Source organism: Artibeus jamaicensis, unplaced genomic scaffold (assembly GCF_021234435.1).
Source record: "Artibeus jamaicensis isolate MK-2021 breed Jamaican fruit bat unplaced genomic scaffold, CSHL_Jam_final contig_2790, whole genome shotgun sequence".
Lineage (NCBI taxonomy): Eukaryota > Metazoa > Chordata > Mammalia > Chiroptera > Phyllostomidae > Artibeus > Artibeus jamaicensis.
In genome coordinates, this window is record NW_026521616.1 from 4,113,681 (window position 1) to 4,128,956 (window position 15,276).

At 41.3% G+C, this 15,276-nt stretch overlaps 1 long non-coding RNA gene across 1 annotated transcript in view; it reads left to right on the plus strand.

Annotated features, from left to right (window-relative positions):
- The first annotated feature begins 12,721 nt into the window (after positions 1–12,721).
- Positions 12,722–15,276, plus strand: part of LOC119040665 (uncharacterized) — a 59,206-nt gene continuing 56,651 nt past the window's right edge. Inside the window, exon 1 of the long non-coding RNA XR_005080905.2 lies at positions 12,722–12,791. This is a non-coding gene — a long non-coding RNA (uncharacterized LOC119040665). The remainder of the gene's footprint in view (positions 12,792–15,276) is intronic.

Consider the following 15,276-nt stretch of genomic DNA (forward strand, 5'->3'; position numbering starts at 1 on the left):
ATTACTCAAAGACCTTGTTACTCTTCCCTGCCACTGTCCTTTGGCCAAGGCCAGCCAGTCAATATCCATAGGGCTCTCTAACCTCTTGTCTTAGAGAGCAGTGATTGAGTATCAATTCCTTCTAGCCCAGAAGACCCTGGCCTCCTTATATAAATTTATCCAGCTCTTTCTTGGGGACTAAGTTAATATATTAGAAACCTAATGGCCACCTTAATTAACTCAAAAAAGCTATGTCCTAATCCCAGAATAATGACTTTCTCTGCTTACATTCCCATAACAGAGAGCTACTCAAGTGTTACTTCACACTTAGTACATCATCTTTTTTATTCTTATAAAACAATGCTGAATTCCTTCAAGAACTTGGAAAGTAAGTTTCCAACTATTAAAAGCTAATGGAAGAACTGGGTCCAAGTGTACACTTGACTACTCTCCCTCCTGTTCCAAGTCCCCAAAACAGAAGATATGACTGTATTTTTCAGACCATAAATGCACCTTCAGACCATAAATTCCACAAGATGAGAATACAGAATTTGAAAGAAAGGAAGAAAATTTCCTAAAGCTGAGAAAGAAATCTTCAAATTAAGTGTTCATTGTGTACCAGACTGAATGAGTTTTAAAAGACCCACATCAAGTTAAGTTGTTAGAGTGGTCACTAGTCCATGATGACTAGTGACTTTATATGGAGAGGAGATTAGGTCACAGACAGTGCAGAGGGACAGCCGTAAAAGGATACAGCCAGAAGGTGCCCATCTGCGAGCCCAGGAAAGGCCTCAAAAGAAACCAGTTCTGCTGACACCTTGATCTTGAATTTCCAGGCCTCCATAATTGTGAGAAAATAGTATCTGTTGTTTAAGCCACCTAGTCCATGGTATTTTGTTGTGGAAGCCCTAGCAAACTGATATAGTTTCCTTGATTATGTTTATTCATAAGTATGTATTTTATATGTTTGATGCTAGTGCAAATGGAATTGCTTTCTTGGTTTTGTTTTTGGATTGTTCATTGTGAGTATGCAGAAATACACCTAATTTTTTGTTGATTTTGCATTCTGCAACTTTGATGAATTTGTTTATTTTTTTCCTGGAATCCTTAGGGTTTTCTACATATAAGATTATGTCATCTGTGAACAAAGATCCCTTTTTTCTTCCTTTCCAATCTTTATGCCTTTTATTTCTTTTCCTTGCCTAGTTGATGTAGCTAGGACTTCCAGTACTATGTTGAACAGAAGCGGCATGAGCAGGCATCCTTGTCTTACTGCTCATCTTCAAGGAAAAGCTTTTGATCTTTCACCATTGAGTATGCCATTAGCTGGGGCTTTTCATATATATAGCCTTTACTATGTTGGGGTAGTTTTCTTCTGTTCCTACTTTGTTGAGTGTTTTTATCAAGAAATGATGCTAAACTTTGTCAAATACTTTTTCCACATCAGTTGAGATAATCATTTGTTTTTTTCCCTCATTCCATTTATGTGGTATATTAATAGATTGATTTTCATATATTAAACTTTCCTTGCATTCCAAGAGTAGACCCACTTGGTCATGGTGTATTGTAATATGGTATTGAATTTGATTTGCTAGTATTTTGTGGAGGATCAATGTTTTATGTAATTTTGTTTTGCATTAATGATAATAAGGGATATTGATGTAGTTTTCTTTTTTTGATAGTATCATTGTCTGATTTTTGGTATCAGGATAATCTTGACTTCATAATGAGTGTGGAAGTGTTACTTCCTCTTCAATTTTTGGAACAGTTTGAGGAGGATTGGTGTTCATTCTCTAAATATTCACCATTGTTGTATCTATTCTACCTGGAATCTAACGAGGTATGGACCTTATCCAATGGCTGGCTGAATGTTGGAATACTGTTAAAATTTTTTAATTGTGGTAAAACACACATAACATAAAGTTTACCATCTTAACCATTTTTAACTGTTATTTTGAACATTGTTGTAAAACAGACCTCTAGAACTTCTTCAACTTGCAAGACCAAAACTTTCTATCAACTGAAAAACAACTCTCCCTTTTCCCCTCCCCCTAGGTCCTGGTAACCAAAGTTCCACTTTGTATCTCTGTGAATTTCACTATTTTAGATAGCTTATATAAGTGGAATCATACAGTATTTATCTTTTTTGTGACTTGCTTGTTTTATTTAAATACCATATTTGACCCATCAGTTTGAATTGTCCTCTTAGTAATTTATGTAGTTCCAATGTATACTTAGGTTTATTTCTAGACTTGTTTTATTGATCTGTCTGCCTACTTCTACACATGCACACATGCGTTTTAATTATCATAGCTTTTTATTGTCTGACTCTTCTTTCAAGTTTATGCTTCCAGACAAACTCTGAAACCATTTTATTAAGTTTGCTACAAAAATTCTTTCAGGATTTTAAATTGTTATTACATTAAATATACATATCCATTCTGAGAGGATCAGCATCTCTACAGTATACACTCTCCCATTTGTATTTAATAAGACTTCACCCTGGCTGGTGTAGCTCAGTGGATTGAGCGCGGGCCTGCGAACCAGACAATCGCGGTTCCATTCCCAGTCAGGGCACATGCCTGGGTTGCAGACCAGTTCCCTGCAGGCCAATTCCCAGCAGGGGACCCACGAAAGGCAACCATACATTGATGTTTCTCTCCCTCTCTCCTTCCCTTCCCCCTTAAAGATAAATAAATAAAATATTTTAAAAAAATAAGACTTCAGTCTGACCTATAAGACCATTCACAACAGAGTCCCACTCATTTCTCTCTTTTCTTTTTAATTATATTTTATTGATTATGCTATTACAGTTGTCTCAATTTTTTCTCCTTTGCCCCCCTCCACCCAGCACCCCCACTCCCTCAGCCAATCCCCACACCATTGTTCATGTCCATGGGTCATGCATATAAGTTCTTTGGCTTCTCCATTTCCTACACTGTACTTTACATCCCCATGGCTGTTCTGTAACTACCTGTTTGTACTTTGTAATCCCCTCACCTTTTTACCCATCTCCCCCTCTGTCCTCCCATCTGGCAACCATGAAAACACTCTTTATATCCATGATTCTGTCTGTGTTCCTGTTGTTTGTTTGTTTGTTTGTTTTTTAGGTTCAAATGTTGGTAGATATGTACTTATTGCCATTTTATAGTTCATAGTTTTATTTAAGGGGAGCTGCTTGGGATTCCAGCAGTTTCTTCCACCAACTCAATTCCCACTGGATTTTGCAGCCAGAAGTTATGGGTACTTATCTTCCTGGTAGTGCAACACTGGGTTGGGGTCCCGGTGTGGGACTGGGACTCCTCACTCTTGAGATATCCCTCCCAAATTTTTATCCACCACATGTGGGGTGAGGGACCAGCCTGTTCCACATCTCTGCTTCTCCTACCAGGTGGGATGGGTATGGTTTCTGCAATTTCGTAATTGTCAGACTTCCATTCAGCTAGATTTCTGACAGTTGTGAGTGATGGTTGTTCTATAATTTAGTTGTAATTTTGATGTGGTTGTGCAAGGAGGTGAGCCGTGTCTGCCTACGCCACCATCTTGACTGAAAGTCCCCACTCCTTTCTTCTCATGTTTAGTCAGCCTCCAGCCAAACTCACTATGGTCTGGTCCCTGAACACACTTTCACACTTTGTATTCTTTCCTGCTTCTCTCTCTCTCTCCTCAAGCTGCTCTCTCTTACTGAAATGGCCTCTTCTTCTCCTTCCCACAATTTCAACTGGTCCATAACCTATACATACTTTATATTCCCTCACAGATTGCCACTTTACTCATATTTCCTGATTCCTTCATCCAGATGTGACTTCTCCCTCTTTTGAAAGTCCATAGTACTTGGTTTGTCACTACATTAATGTGCTTACTCCAGTTTGTTCTTTGTTGTTATTTGTGTGCTTCTTTTATTGGTCTGTGATCAACAATTTTGCATTAGAACAATAAAAATGCACATCAGAATCCAGGGAAAGCTTTTTAAAATTACTTTTTAAATTTATTTATTGATTTGAAAGAGAGAGGGAGAGAGAGAGAAAGAAACATCAATTTGTTGTTCCACTTATTTATGAATTCATTGGTTGATTCTTGTATGCACCCTGACCAGGAATCAAATCTGCAACCTTGGCACATCGGGGCAATATTCTAATCAAATGAGCTACCAGGCCAGGGCCATGGAAAGCATTTTTGTTTTTTCATGGAAAGCATTTTTTAAAAAATCCACACTCTTTGATCCCATTCCAGGAAATTATGAGGTTGGACTCTAACATCAGTATTTTGCATGTGTATACTTGGTATTCTCCTCAGGTATTCTGTGAACTCTGGTTATGAGTGACTGTTTTTAGATAAACTTCATGAACTCCTGAGTATATATGTATATTGAGGGGGACCAGAGTTTGCTGCCCCAAAATATACCTTTTTTGGATATTGATTATTTTAAGCAGGTTATTTTTAAGAAACGAAAGACTCAAGGAGAAACCTTTATACCCCTTCACCCCCACCTTACCTGCCTAAAGAAATTCAGATAGAAAAAGATAGCTTCTTGGCCTTTTGGCTAACATGAAGTAAAAACATGCTTAAAGAAGGTTAACTATCACCTTAGCATAATATGAACAAATGTTAGACTCCCCTCTGTGTCCCATTGTTTCTGGGTGGCTGGGCTAGAATTTGCTTACCAACGTTCACACCTTCTCATCTACCTGTGAAGTGTCTACCTTCCCTTTGAAATCTAAACCATTACCCTCCCCTCTTTCTCCCTGGGTCAGCTTCCAATTTGTTCTTGGCCCCCTATTCTTATGGAATTCCCATATGTATACAAGTAATTAAATTTGGTTCCTGTTAACCTGTCTTATATCAGATTAAGTATTGGACCTAATCTTATAAGACAGTATTGATATAATCTGTCCTATATCAGCTTGAGTATTGGACCAGCCACAAGAAGTATAAGGGGACTTTTGGCCAAGATGGAGGCGTAGGTAGACATACTGTGCCTCCTCACACAACCAAAATAAGGACAACAACAATTTAGAAACAAAATAACAACCAGAACTAACAGAAAATTGAGTTGTATGGAAGTCCAACAACCAAGGAGTTAAAGAAGAAAACAGTAATGAGGATGCTTTGACATTGTCTGTCAGTATGTACATGTAAGGGGTTATAGTAACTGCCAGTTAGTATTTCTGGGCCAGGGCTCCTGTCATAGCCCTCTGCTTCTGCTTCTAGAGTGCCAAGGGTGAGATCTGGGTCCCAAGAAAGGCAGTTCAGTCACATAGCCATTCATTATGTATTCAACCACCATCACTGAGCGTCTACAAAATGTTAGGCACTGGGGTTACAGAGATGAAAGACCAGCTCTGCCTTCATGGAGCCCAGAGGTCTGCTGGAGCTCATGAGAGGCACACAGTTTGGAACCTTTGCCCACTGTTTAAAAAGGATAAAATGCAACTTTGCGAACAACTCAGACTAGCAGAGTGAGTAAACTGAGCTCTGTGAACAGGAAAGGTTAGTGGGCAGCTCAGAATGAGAGGGCTCTAGAGAAGGGGCAGGGCTCATTCAGGGGAGGTTTTCTGGGGGACTGGGCCTGGCCACTTTGTCCAGTGGAATTCAAAGCCCCTTTGGTTCCTGTGGCCCAACCCCACCCCTGCTCACCTCACTGTCCTCCTGTTCGGGGACCTTCCGCAGGCAGACAGTATAGAAGTCCCTGAAGGCCTTCTTTGAAGGCTGTACTGCATCCTGCTCCTGCCCGGGTCCACCCTCACCTGACCTCTGGGTCCCTGCTGAAGCCGCTGACCACTGCCCCAAAATTCTCTGATCAGTGCCAGCCTCCTTCCTGCTGCTTGGTCTTAATCTTAAACCCCAGCATCTTTGGCCCCAGGAACACGTCTCTCCCTGAGACAGGTGTTAGCAGGCAGGTCAGGTGGGCAAGGGGTTTGAGCTCATATGGGAAAAGGCCTTAGAACAGAGCCTGTTACTGAGTAAGCACTCAATAAATATAATACTGTGTTTTCTGGAAATCCTCTCTTACCTGCTCTGCTTCATTATGCTCACACTGCTCATTCTAGGAGCAGGAGGATCATTTCCACAAGTTGGTGTTTAGGGGTTGTCTAATACTAATATTAAACTAAGAGTCCACTAAGTGAGGTTATGTTTAGTATTATCTAAGTGTTTACTGTGGGGCAGACACTGTGCCTGGGACTTTGAAAATGTTATCTCACCCTGTCCTGGTGGTTCAGTTGGTTGTCTTCCCATACACAGAAGGCTGTGGGTTGGGTTGGGTACGGGAGGCAACCGATGAAAGTCTCTGTCACATTGATGTTTTAAACTTGGTAAGGCTTTTAAAAAAGGTTATCTCTTCTAATCTTCACCATCATACAGATAAGAACTGTTATCGCTCCATTTTAGTGGTGAAGAAACTAAAAATTAGGTTAAGAATTCTGCAGGTCTTACAACAAGTTACTGGCCGAGCTGTAACCCTGGTTGGCTCTCAGGCGTCTACCACTACAATGCCCTGGCCTCCCCAACCCCTCTTGCAGTTCAGTGTACCGGGACCTTGAAGCACAGTAGATTTAGGCCTGGGAGAATGGAGGGAAAACATGCATATTGGAGTGTGTGTGTGTGTGTTTTAATGCTTTAAACTCAAAATATCTCTTTTGTTGTTTAAGGCAGTTCAAATTGGGTATTCTTTACTGAGATAAAAATTACATAACAAAATCCACCACTTGACCATTTTTAAGTGTACAATTCAGTAGTTGTTGTGCAGCCATCATCAGAACATTGTCATCAGCTCAAAAAAGAAACGTTGTACTCATTAAGCAGTCACTTCTCACTCCCCCTCCCCCTTGCCCTAGCCAACCAGTCATCAACTTTCTGTCTCTATGGATTTACCTATTCTGAATGTAATTATATAATATGTGACCTTTTGTGTCTGGCTTCTTTCACTTAGGGTAATGTTTTCAAGACTCATCATATATCAATCCATTCCTTTGTAAGGCTGAATAATATTCCACTATAGGATATATACCACATTTTACTTATCCATGCATCAGTTGATGGATATTTGGGATGTTTCCATTTTTTGGCTATTGTGGATAGTGCTGAACTATTCCTATGTAAGTTTTTGTTTGAACACTTGTTTTCAATTCTCTTGGCTATATTTCTTGGAGTGGAATTACCAGGTTATATGGTAACTCTATGTTTAACTTTTTATTTATTTAAATCCTCACCCAAGGACATGTTTTATTGATTACAGAGAGAGAGGAAGGGGCAGGGGAGAGAGGGAAAGAGAAGAGAGAGGAAAAATCTGTGTGAGAGAGAAACATTGACAGGTTGCTTCCAATATGCACCCAGACTAGGGATTGAACCCACAACCTTTTGGTGTATAGGATGATGCTTCAACCAATTGAGCCACCCAGCTGGAGCTATGTTTGACTTTTTAAATTAATGACTGAATCATTTTACATTCAAATAGCAATGTATGTATGTTCCAACTTTCATTACAAAAATAATAAGTGTGCATAATTGTTGGGAACCACCCTGCCTGGTTTCAGAAGCTGTAACCCTCCCATGGCTAAGGCTGAGTGAGCGACCTTTGAACCATAAGCCACTAAGGAGACAAAGCTTATCTCCCTGGCAGGAGAGCTGCTTCTGCTCCTTTTACTTCATCCATAACTGGCCCCCAATGCTTGATTGGTTAGCCAATGATGGGTAAGATTCCCCAAGAGGGGAACGACCTAAGACAGGCACGATCACAGGGAGGTCCCTGGGAAGGACTAGGGGGGCTGCAGTAAAAGGGGGTGATGAACCCTCATCCCTCGGCTTTGACATAGCCTGAGTCCTCATTCTGTCTGTGAGAAGTCTCCTAATCTTTTGGCTGCCTTACTTCCCCTGCCTGACATAAGCCTGAAACAATGACAAAGGACAGTGCAGCCCTGTGCTGGAAAGCATGGGTCCTGGGGTGATCAGGCCTAAGAAAGAATACATAAAATCCTGTGAAACCTGCTTTGATAAGAATACTCTCAATTAAATGATAAGGGTCCAAGCAGGAAATGAGTTTGTTTCCCAAAGTTTTGTAGCCCTGTAGCTAACAGACCCTGACTCAGAATAGGCCCTTGTAGTTCTTCGTATGCTATCTATTGTTTGATCCTTACTGCCTGACAATGATTAATGAACTTTACTGGTATTCCTATGCAAATTGAAAACCAATAAAAACCCGTCAAGGCAAGGGATGGGGCACTCTCCCCTTGAGAGAGTAGCCGTGCTGTCCCTTTTCCTCCACAGGACTCAGTAGTCCATGTGAATGTATCTTATCTCATCTAAAACACCGCAGACACTGTGGCCCAGCGCATGTATCACGTAGTTAAAAAAATACTACCATGAGGCTTATGGCAAAATACACTAGTCTTTTATCATATCTCTATTCCATTCCTCAGAGGCAATTACTTTCAACTCTTTCCCTTGTTTTTAACCGTATTTTAAATAATATGCATATCCTACAATTTCTCAGTTTTTCAATTCTAGGCATTACATTATGGTGACTTCAGTACTCTATGTTTTCTTTGAGAGGGACAGAAACATCAGTGTGTGGTTGTCTCTCACATGCCCCTCACTGGGAACCTGGCCTGCAACCCAGGCATGTGCCCTGACTGGGAATCAAATTCAGTGACCCTTTGGTTCCCAGTCCAGTGTTTAATCCACGGAGCCACGCCAGCCAGGGATGTTTGTGCTTGCCTTTTGGTGAGCTCTTTTAATCTGGAAACTCAGGTTCCTCAGATCTGAAAAATTTTTCCTGTAGTGTTTCCTTTGATAATTTAAAGATGTTTGTTGTCAGGACTTGTTGAATAATCTAAACCAGCTCCTTTAAAAATATCCAGCAAATGCTTTTGGATGTTTTTGTATTTTGTGTTTCATTGTATTTTTCTGATTATAAAGATAACGTCTACATATTGCAAGAAATTCAAACAAAAGTGGAAACTATAATTTGATATGTTTTTTATTTAATTTTTAAAAGATATTTATTTATTTGTTTTTTAGAGAGGGGGAAGGGAGGGAGAAAGAGGGAGAGAGGTTTAGCTTTGCAGGATGATGCCCAATCATTCAGGGTACCAGGCTCACCAAATCTTTTTTTTTTAAATATTTTTAAAAATTGTTGTTCAAGTACAGTTTTCCGCCCTTTCCCCCCACCTCTCCCCACCACCCCAGCCTCCACTTCTCCTTCCCCTGTTTCCATCCCCCCTTGTTATTGTCCATATGTCCTCTATAATTGTTCCTGTAAACACTTCACCCTTTTCTCCCATTATCCCGTCCCCTCTCCCCTCTGGTCACTGGCAGCTTGTTCTTAATTTCAGTGTCTTTGGTTATATTTTGCTTGCTTGTTCATTTTGTTGACTAGGTTCCAGTTAAAGGTGAGATCATACGGTATTTGTCTTTCACTGCCTGGCTTATTTCACTTAGCAAAATTCTCTCCAGTTCCATCCATGCTGTTACAAAGGGTAGGAGCTCCTTCTTTCTGCTGTGTAGAATTCCAGTGTATAAATGTACCATAGTTTTTTCATCCACTCATTTACTGATGGGCACTTAGGTTGCTTCTAGCAATTGGCTGTTATAAATTGTGCTGCTATGAACATTGGGGTGTATATGTTTAAAAATCATGTTAAATTGCCCTGACTTGTTGCTGGCTCCATCCCCAGTCAGAGCACATTCCTGGGTTGCAAATTCAATCCCTGGTTGGGGTGTGTGTGAGAAGCAACCAATCCATGTTTCTCTCACACATCATTTCTCTCCCTCTCTTCCCCTTTCTCTAAAACCAATAAATAAAATATTTAAAAAAATTTTTTAATGTAATCTCTATTGTATTTTTTTCCGTTACCATTTAGTCCCCTTATACCTCCTCCCCCCAGCAATCACCACAGTGTTGTCCATGTCCATGAGTCCTTTTTCCTTTTTGTTCAATCCTTCAACCCCTCTTCTCCCCACCCAATTAGCTGTCATCCTACTTTCTTTTTTTTTAAATTTTATTTACTTATTTTTCAAGTACAGTTTTCTGTCTATCTCTCCCATCCCAGCCCAACCCGCCCTGTGCTCCCCACCTCCCTCCCATTTCCACCCCCCTTAGTTCTTGTCCTTGTGTCCTTCATACTTGTTCCTCTAAATCCCTCCCCTTTTTTCCCCTTAAATTCTCTCCCCTCTCCCCTCTGGTCACTGCCCCCCTATTCTCTGTTTCAGTGTCTTTCGTTTTTATTCTGTTTGCTTTTTTGTTTTGTTGTTTAGCTTCCTGTTAAAGGTGAGATCATATGGTATTTTTCTTTCAAATATTAAATTTTTTTTAATAAAAAGATTCAATGAAAATGGAGATGCAGTCATCAAAATATAAGGTCACTTTTAATAGTTGCACAGGATTCCATTGGAAAGATACACCATTATGTTAGTTGACCAGAAATCAGTTTATTTTTATGTAAAAAAAAATTGCTGAGCTGCACATCTTGTACACACAGACGCTACAATTTCAGTGGTCCTCTTATCCCTGCTGTCCTGGGGAACAGTGAAAGTAGGGGAAGGGTCATGAGAAGGTGGAATTTGACTCGTCCCTTATGGAGGAGCTGTAGGGAGAGTGTCTGAATGTCCCTGGAGATGACCTTGGCATTACCTCCCATATGGCAGTGCTTAGAGCAACAGCGCTGAAGCCTCAGCATGCACACATATCACCTGGGGAACTTGTTGCGGGCTCCAGAACTGCACTCCAGAGAGTCAGATTCGGTCTGAGGAGGAGTCCGAGAATCTGCATTTTTAACAAACACGCTAGCTGCTTGTCGTGTGGTTGGGTGGTGGGCCACATTTGGAGAAATACTGACTTAGAGAGTGGAAGAGAGAGTAGAGGGAGGTAAATAGTGTTCACTGGAGAAACTGGGTGAAGGAAGAGCTGGGTGGGAGCACAGTAAGACCTAGAGTAAAAACCCAGCGGGTCCAAGGTGTCCTGCAGGCTGTAAAATACACTTCAATCAGAGTGCCATTTTTTTGTTCAAATTATTTTAACAAATGGAGTGCTCAATTTTTTAGTATGCAAATAAAAAGTTGTCAAACCTGCCTCGTGTAATGGTTCAAGAAGAAGTGGCAATTCTCAGATGAAATCTGTGTAAAGGGTCCTGCCTGCCTCATGGTCTCATTAGAGACAGATAAATGACATATATCTGGTGATTTTTGTAAATTCTGTTACACCAAAAAAGTTGGTTTCACCAAGATTCATGGAATGCATCATCTAGAATAGCCAACAGTGAGCTCATTTTCTTAGGCTGACAATTCCTGTGAATTGTGAAAAGTTTTAGGTATTTGCAATCATAGATTTTGATAAGCCAATGAAATTTTTATATGATAAAGATGACAATATTTAGAAAAAATTAAAAATTATAAAAAACAAATCTCCTTTTAATCTCTAAAAGGATCCGTTGATCACCTTGGCCGGTGTGGCCCAGATGATTGCGCGTCATCCTGAAAACCAAAAGGTCTGGGATTCGATTCCCAGTGAAGGCGTATGTCTGGGTTGTGGGTTGGGGCCTTGGACGGGGTAGATTTCAGCACATACTAAAAGGCAACCAGTCAGTGTTTTTCTCCCTCTCTTTCTCCCTCCCTTTCTCTCTAAGTACTCTCTCCCTGCTTTCCTGTCTAAGAAAATCAGTTTAAAAAATGTCCTTGTGTGAAAAATAAGTAAATAAATGAAAGGATCCAATGATTCTGATAGTCACATGGAAAGACCTAAACTGTCTACCCCCAAACTATCTAGTTTATCCTTAAACTGTCATTTCCTCCTCTCCCTGGTGCTTAACATTATTCAGTTAATGACTGTGGGTACATAGAAGGAGCTCAGCATGTTCACTGGGGCATTTAAAATCCATAGGCTCTGTCTGGGAAAGGTGGGAGCCTAACTCGGTCCCCAGCAGAGATACCCAAGTTAGGGATCCTGCTGGAAAGTGGGAGAATAATCCCATCTTGGAGAGGATGCAGCACAACAGGAACTCTGATGGGTGGAACATGAGTTGGTCCATCTGCTCTGAAAAACAATTTGACCCAGTAATTCTACTCCAAGGTATACACCCCAGAGAAGCTCTTATACTTGGAGTCCAGCAAACATAGACACCAAAACAGCAAAAAATTGGAAAGAATCCAAATGCCCTTGGACAAAAGAATGGATAAATTATTTGTGATGTATTCACACAATAAAATACTATACCTAGTACAAATGAATAAACTATATACACATTGGCATGGATGAATTTGAGAAATATGAGTGAAAAAGTAATTCATAATATATATTCTTGTTGAATTTAAAAATAAGCAAAACTAAACAATTTATTGTTTGGGGCTTTATGTGTAGGAAAATGTAAAGGAAAGCAAAACATTGTGGGACAAATTTAGAAGAGCTGTCAGCATACGTCAGCCCCCACCCGAAACGTGGCCACTACTCAGGGTAAGGAGAGATCTTAGAGCACAGACAGTGATGTTCCAGCTCTTATGTGGGGTGGTGGGTTTACAAGTGTTTGTTTTATTATACATATGACTACATATATGTAACATATGTTCTTTGGGCTATATCAAATATTTCAAAATATAAAAAATAAAGAGGGAGAAAGATGAAACTTCTAGTCACTACTGTGGTCTCTCAAGGTTATTTATCCTCTGAACCCCATGTCTCCTCCAACAGGCGTGTGGACCAGGAAGCAAAATGTCAAGCCTGAAGAGACCAACAGAAGCTTATAAAAATCCACTCTTGGCTGGTGTTGCTCAGTGGATTGAATGCTGGCCTGCAAACCGAAAGGTTGTGCGTTTGATTCCTGGTCAGTAGACATGCCTGGGTTGTGGGCCAGGTCCTCAGTTGGGGGTGTGCGAGAGGCAACCAGTCACAAGCCCCTGTTCTGCCCCTTTCCAATCTGTTTCTCACAGACTGTATGTGTCACTAAGTCATGGCCTCTTTTCCCAGCCTAGCTGATTGCATGTTTAGATAAGATGCCACTTTTCTCTGACAACAACATATATTTGGGAACATTGTTTTCTGAACAAGTAAGCCATTCTAGCACCTATTTTTTCTTATCCTAATGCATCATTAGCATCTATCATTTTTCATCGGCCAGTGTCACATCTCGCTGGGCCTCCAGGCTTCCTTCTCCTTTCCTGGTCATGAGCTTTCTTGGCTTTCTTCCTGATTATGAGCTCAGCAGCAGGAGCAGAACTCTCCTGGGCCTCCAACGTTCCCCTCATGCATGTATATTAATTGAAAGAACACCCAACCTTTAGAAGAGGGGTAGAGCTCCTTCCTGAGTGAGGTCAAGCCTTGAACAATAGAGTTGAGTAGATTAGGATTCTAAATAGGCGAGTTCCAATCCCCTCTTCCCCTGCCTGACTGTGTGGCTTGTGGTAGGCCCTTCATTGCCATGGAGCCTATTGGTTCGCCCTAGAGAGAGTATTTTTGGGAACATAGATAATGTGCAAGGACCATTAAAGGATGAAAAAGATGTTAAAGTTCATTTAGTTTTACCCATTTATGTTAAAGATGGAACAACTAAGACTAAAGTGGGAAGGAGACTTGGATGGACTAGTGATGCTTTACTGACAGATTCTGGACTACAACCCAGTCTCCAGTCTCTCCATCCCTTTGCCTCCCTGTTGCCAAGGGATAGAGGTGAGGGAGACGGACCTACAGCCTAGCTTAGCTCTACCTGAGCTTCATCCAATAGCAAGAAGCTATTCAGTCAACCTTAGAAGATACTGCCTTTGAAACTGCTGACATTATCTGAGGGCGGGAGAGGCCTTCCTTACCTGTCAGCTGGTCCATTGCACAATCTGGCAGGCTGAGGCCTGAGGCTCTTCTTCCCACATTAGGCCCAGCTATAAAAGGGCAAAGTGAGGATTCAGGGAATAACAAAAATTTAGACACTACCCCTACCTCTCCCTCTGACCCTTCCCTCTCTCCCTGCAGGGGTTGGGGTACACTGGGGGCAAGAAAGGCCTGAGGAGGGAATGTAGGGGTGGGAAAGCAAGCTCTCCACAAGAGTTGAGGGGAGCAGGGAGTTCTCTTTTCCTCCTCACCCCAAGTGGGTATTTAATTTTGGGGAGGGAGTTTGTAGACAAGGTAGAATGGAGGAGGAAGCTTTGGCCTGGTCCTTCCGTTAGCCCTTGAGTTGAGCGTTTATCTTGAAATGAAGAAACAGGAGAAAGTGAGACAGAGGGCTGAGTTGACCTGTGAGGCTGCCACTCTAATGGAGGCAGTGGAGACTGGACTCAGTACAAAGATGTCTGGGGTCCCATTTGTGTCCCCTGGCCGGGGAGGCAGCAAATGGAGAGACCAGAACTGCACATGGCCTCTCCCAGCGCTGGCACACACAGACTGCCATACGTCAGCCCCCATCTGAAATGTAGCCACTGCTCAGGATTCCATCAAAGGCCCCGAGCAACCTGATTAGAGCTTGTGTTGTTTTGTTTTGTTTTGTTTTTATTATTATTATTCAACTGTCATATCTGAGACTACCTACTATAACACAAAGGGGGGGCTCTTTTTTCATTTAACTTTACAATATGCATAGCAGGTCCAGGCTAGATCATACAATCCGAGCACAGATGTTTAACTTTTCCCATGCTGTTCATGTTTACAGTGCACAGAAATTCCATAATTGAAGCTATGCCTTTTAGTGACTAGAGGAGACTTCACAGCTGCCACAAACTTTAGCCTTCAAACTCAGTTGTATGAAAAACAGAACTTAGCTTTTGAAGGGGGTTCCAAAGTTTTGCACAGTTTTGGGAGGGGTTTGTTTGGGAGGGGCTATTCAGCCCTCAGGCATTTATCCCTACAGGGCACAGTGGCTGTCTGCAGTTTCTGTTCCCAACTTGGTGGCATGGGACACAGTCCCTGGATGCAGTGAGTAGCTATGCCCTCTGCAGGGACCTGTGCGCCTGCTCTCAGTCTCACAGCCCTTTCTGCTCCTTCCTTATTTCCTTCCTCCAGCCTGGGGAGAAATATTGAAGTATATACAATTATCATGGTATTTTAAAAATAGACACCATGTAGTAATGCATGGTTTTTTAGACTGAATATGAAGATCTAGTGATGGATCTAATAACTTCATACTTTGGAAGTACTGAGAAATGTTAATATTTGAACATATTGCAACACCCATGATAGGACAAGAAAAGAGCTGATTTCTGCTGATGAAAAAGGCTTGGCACTGTTAATACGACAGTGGTTTATTGCCTGCATTCATAATGGAAGGAAATGCTACATTTCAGATACAGATTAATGAAAAGAAAAACATGGTTTTTTCCTTTTTT